This window comes from Salvia miltiorrhiza, chromosome 4 (genome assembly GCF_028751815.1).
Source record: "Salvia miltiorrhiza cultivar Shanhuang (shh) chromosome 4, IMPLAD_Smil_shh, whole genome shotgun sequence".
Classification (NCBI taxonomy): Eukaryota; Viridiplantae; Streptophyta; class Magnoliopsida; order Lamiales; family Lamiaceae; genus Salvia; species Salvia miltiorrhiza.
Window position 1 is genome coordinate 5,856,601 of NC_080390.1, and position 6,301 is coordinate 5,862,901.

A 6,301-nucleotide genomic window follows, 5' to 3' on the forward strand; every position below is an offset into this window, starting at 1 on the left:
TCAAATTTTCAATAAAAAAATTGAATTATTCAACCACAATTAATTGCAGCACGAACTCGTTAAGAAATATGGCATGATAGAATTTTTGAATCCAAAAATCATATTAAAGCTTTTCAACTTTTCGACACAATATAAAAAATGGATTAGCATCTTAACCATAACCAATTGCGGCACAAACTCGTTGAGAAATATGAGGAAAATGAATTTTGTGGATAAAATCAAAAGACGGTGTAGTTCGTGGAAAAAACTAGAAATTTTCGAAAGTTCGTATATTTGCACGCAAAAAATTCAAATTAAAATTGACACGCATGTACGTCAAGTGGACAATAATATTAATACGCCACGTACAAGCCAATTCAGTTATAATTTGATCAGAATTGCTCATCGTGAAAAAAATCATCAGACAAACACTAAATTCGTATATTTAAATTAAAAAATATAAAAAAAAAATTATGGAAACAACCCATATACTTATGTCATTTCATTGGTGAACAATGTAGTTTTTGCAGCAAAAGTTGTGGGATGTTGTAATTGTAAAATGATAAAAATGTGGCATTACATTTTTAAAGTATTAAATATCGTGTAAGATTAATACGTTCAAATAAACATTGTATTATTTTCATATTAATATGAAAAATAACACACAAATATGGAAATTAAACACAAAAATCAGATGAGATATATAGCCCCACCTCACATGAGATGTGAGGGTCATGAAGCACTTGAATGTTAGTGAGATTTGGTGAGAAAAACACTACTATTATAGTTTGAGTGTGAGATTGTTGGAGATTTTGCAAATGGGACTTCCCATTGATTTAACACCAACATATATGGAAGTGCAACGGCAATTCCTTGTGGTGGATTGTCATGTGACTCATGTCTATGTTCTTTGCATCAATATTGTTGACAACCTAGCTAGCTTGGATAATTTTAATTTAATATTCATTTTACCACTTATTTTCAAATCGCAATCTACACGATAGTCAAAATTTTAAAACTTTTGTGTATATGGTTGGATGACTAGATTGTTGAAATCTATATATATGAATTCATCACTTCTTAATTTCCAACAATTTTAAGAATTGTAAAATAATTGTTGAAATCTATATATATGAATTTACCACTTCTTAATTGTTGAAATCTATATATATGAATTCATCACTTCTATATATATGAATTCATCACTTGTAAAATCTATATGGTTGGAGTACAAATCTGCAACGGGTTTCATTCTCTTTGTATATATTTTATTATCTACTTTATAGTTTTGTAGTCGTAGACATTCTCGTGTGTTAATTTACATACATCTAAAATACTATTTTCTATTGACACGTAACTTTCATATATGATGTGATCAATACTTCTATCGTTCATGAAAATTGTCTGGTGAAATGGACTAATGGAGGATACGCGAGTTTTAATGAATAATTGGAAGATGTATGTGTAAAAGATGATTCACCAAAATTGAGTGGATAAAGGAACCGCCAAATTTGTTGTGTTAAATGGTTGAGTATTTTGTAAATCTTGAATGTAATGAGGTTTAAAATATAAGGGACAGTTTCAAAAAAATAAAATACTCCATCCGTCCCAAACGAAATGTCTCATTTCTTTTCGGCACGGAGATTAAGAAATGTGTATAAAGTAGATAAAGTGGGTTGGTGGAAATTATTTAAATATTAAGTATAGAGAGAAAGTGTATTGCCAAAAAAGGAAACAGGACATTTCGTTTGGGACAGCCCAAAAATGAAAACAGGACATTTCGTTTGGAACGGAGGGAGTATATAATTTTTATGGACGAACGAAAATAATACAACCGCCTTCGTGGACGAAGAGAGTAAATGAGTAATAGCTATTTTCCAGTAACGTTATAATAATATATATATTTTCTTCATAATGGATAACAAAGCTACTATTTTAGCAGGCATCTTAACAATAAATAAGTAGTTAAATTGGTAGAGATCTATGACGCACATATTCCCCAAAAAATAGCATATTGCAGTATCGAATATGCGCAGGGGGTGGGTGCGGGTGCGATTCGTGTGGGATTCGCCACGTGGCGAATCCCACCCAAATTTAAAAAAAAAAAAAATTGGATTCGCGAATCGGGTGCTCCCACCTCAAAAATCGGGTGCGTTTAGGGTGCATTGAGGGTTATTTTGAAGAACTTCATTATTTTTGGGCTCTTTTGCATTTTTTTTAATTTATTGCCCTACAATTATTTGTGTCTCTTCGATCCCTCAACAACGAAGATTCTATACGAGATAGATTGACGTTGTCTCTTCGTTTACAATGTAACATTTAATTTATGAATGTTATTTTTTTTTTCAATTTGATTGGTAATATATAATAAAATATACAAATATAACAGGCGTATCCTTCACGAATCGCACCATATAATTTTTGAAAATCCGTATCCCCGCACCCCAATCATATCGCTTCTGCACCCGTCCCCTCGCACCTGTGCAACATAGGTAGAGATGGTCATTTTAAAGTGTTTAGTTCATTTTTCCGTCTCAAAAGGTACTTTTAAATTCAAACCGATGTGGACCAGATTTTTTTTTTACGAATATGTAAAAAGTAAATAAAAAATTATCACAATTTTGAAATATTTTAAAAACAAAATAATTATTATCTTGCATATCAAATATATAAACATTATATATGTTAAATTATTATTATACTGCTTTTATAAATTAAAATATGTAATATATTAAGGATATTGATCGAGATATAATCAAATTTTAAAGAATACACTTTTTAATGTATAATAATATATACTACAACAAAAATGCTAATAGACATCGATTTTTAATCGATTCTTTAAAATACATGATAGCGATAAAATATGCAAGTCAAATTTCATGAAACTATACTTTTTTTATATAATAAACATAGATAGAAATTGGTTGACAGAGATGTATTTTAGCACCTTCGTATGTATAAAAATAGAAGAATGATATGCTACATACATATCATGAGCATCATTCATATTTAGTCCGCGTTAATATTATACTTTGTATTTATATATTTATTTTGATTATAATACCTTAAAAAGATGTTAGTGATATCACTAATTTTATAAATTATATAAGTAAAGCTTGATCTGTTCATTTTTCCTATAATTTTAAATAAATTAATTAATTAAAAGAACAAACAAGATTTGATTTAGTTTTTATGTAATTTATAAAATTAATAATGTCAATAAAGTTTCTAAGATATTAAAATCAAAATAAATGTATGAAAAAAAAATGCTAATGTGGACTAAACGTGAGTGGTGCTTCCGATAGGCATGTAACACATCATTCCTCTACAAAAATAATATTTTAACTAATTTACATAGATAGTCGTTAAAAAGTGTTTCACATATGCGCGTATATTGGTCTAATAATTGTGGTTAATGTCTTTGCCTCATATTCGAAAGGAATTATAGTATAGATATGCCTAACAAATTAATTAGCATGTTACTTGATTCAAAAAAAATTCTAGTATATACATGCCTAATAAATTAATTTGCATGTTTTTGATATCTCTTAAGACCTAAATGTAGCTTGGAATTATGTGCGGCTATCTATCTATATAGAAGATGGAATATTACCAGAAAGGGCATCATATTCTCTCCCTATAAATACCCATGTAGGTTATCACAAAAGTCATTGTCTTCCTTGTATAATAATAATGTAATTAAATACATATATTGTGATCAAAATGATGAAGATGAGCATCAAGTTTGTAATTGTTTGTGTGATGATTGTGATGATGAGCATTGTGTGATGCTACAAGCCGTCATCTGTCGTGAGGGCGGCGCCTCAACGATCGAGATGATAACTGCGACAATATCTTATGTCTAGGTTGCGCTAATGTTTTTGGAACTGCTATTGGGGTTTTTGTTGGAAGGATGACGACCCTAATCCTTATCGCTCCTTCAATATACCATGATTTAATAAACGAAATATTAGTCTACAATATCTCAAGATTTGCATAAAATCTCAAAATGTCCTCATATTTAAAAGTTTGTATTTTTAATTTTATTTTATTAATATTTGCCTAAAATTTCAATAATGTCTCGAAATCTAAAGTTAAAAAAATATCACAATGTTTGCATAAATGCGTTATTGTCATATAATCTTCAATGAAAAATATAATAATACAATATTATCATTATGATATCAGTTCTTCCTTTTCCCTTTCAAAAAAAAAAAAATCATTATGATATCAGAAGTATATAGATATGGCAAGAAAAAATATGTTACATGAATTTGCATTTATTGAGACCCGATTCAAAAAATTATGTTAGTTCGTCCATTATGTACCGAGTAGTACAATTGTATAATATAATTCAAATTCTATTTTTGCAACCATCTTTTCTAAGAAGGATATGTTGATATTATACTTAAATATTACTTCATTGGTCCCACTTTCTAATCATGTACAATATCTTGTGAAACGAAATCACGTTTTAGTTTCTTAAAAAACGTTTAAACTTAATACTTCAAAATAATGACGACAAATCTAAAGCTAGAGTGTGGAGTTGGGGTAGAATTTTTGGTTTTGTTAATGATGGAGTTGGGATTCATAGGTGGATGTCGAACGATGAATCCCCGATGATTTTGTAATCTTCTTGGTACTACTGGTGCCTTTTCGTTCTATAATATTTACTTTCCTTATCAAAAAAAAAAAAAAAAAAATCTAAAGGCTCTCTCTCGTTCTATACATAACTATATTAATTGAAAAAATAAAAAATATAAATTACTATAAATTTTGACAAACATTAAATAAAATTATTTTAGTAAAAGAAATTTTTAATTCAATTTAAATTTAGAAAGTGAATTATATTTTGGGACATCTCAAAAGGAATAATGGACTATCATTAATATAATGCCATATATATACACACATACATATCTCATATGGATTATCTAATCGAATATCATAATTAGTTTGTATTTATATTAGAATATTAATCGAATAAAAAAAATATTTGAATTTGAATTAGTCAATACGAATATTAAAATTCGCATACAAATACCAAATTGAGCAAAATTTTTATTTGTATACAACCTAGCCTATTCTAACGTCCTTTAATTTTTAGCCTTTGTTTCATTATGTTTCTATTAAATTTTTTTATTTAAATGAATTCTTAAATTTTTATATTTGATCTCATCAACTCTTATTCAACGAAACTGTTAGAGTATTTATATACTCTTAAGTATTATTGTCATTGTGTAGATAAAAAGAAGTGTCTGCTGAAGTCTCACAGAATGTCCCTTGTTGAGTTGCTTCTTCAGTTGCAAGTTTCTATTTGTTATGCTCCTTCTTTTTCCTGCGGGTTTTTTTGTTATCCATATATGGAAAAGATATCTTTGAGATCTTGTGTTGACTTGAGAATCCAGGTTATTAGAGTCTCTTTGTACCCTAGGATACGCAGCTCCTTGTCAACCTTTCTTGGGCCCTTTTGTTTCTTCTTTGGCAGATCATGGGCTCAACCCAACTCTCCAACGATTTGGGAAGAAATAGAGGCTAGGAAGATCGAGTCTTCGCGTGTAAGTCCTTTGTATTTCTTATCCTCACTAGTGAACTGTTTGAACTGGGCGAGGCCCCCCAGACGTAGGTGTTTTATCACCGAACTGGGTTACCATTGTTGGTGTCTTGTGTTCTTTACTTTCTGCACGTTTTGCTTTAAGTTTCGCTGCTTACTCTCTTTGTGTGTTGCCGAGACAATTGATTATTGGATAGGTACAATTTCAGAAACCAACAAATTCATAAACTTTTCTATCATTAAAATATAAATGATGCAAAACACATTTAATTACCATATCAAATTAGGCAAATTTTTAAAGAAAATTTTCAAGAATCTAAACACAAGAATTTGAATTTGGTATTATAAGGTTGGACTCAAATTAAAATTCATTTTAAAATATGAATTAGAAATTATTTTCAGTTTTTTTTTTTTTTAGGGGGAAGACCAATTCCATTCAAGCCAAATCAGTCGAAGTTACATCCCGAAGCCATCTCGGGAAATTACAAGTCCATTGCACCGACTCCGGGCAATATCGCACAAACTGCGCTAAACATTGGGCTGCTCTATTAGCTTCTTTATGCTCTATTAGCCTCTTTATAAGAATGACAAACACCAGTTAAGAAGTTCTCTCTAGCAAACGTTAGAATCTCTCTAATGTCCTCCAGAAGGCACGTCTCCTCTTCGACTTCACTCACCATCACCCTAGCAGCGAGTAGCCCGTACGTATTTCCACCGGCTGCTCCACTTTCAACTCAACGACACAAGCTACGAATTCATGGTCTT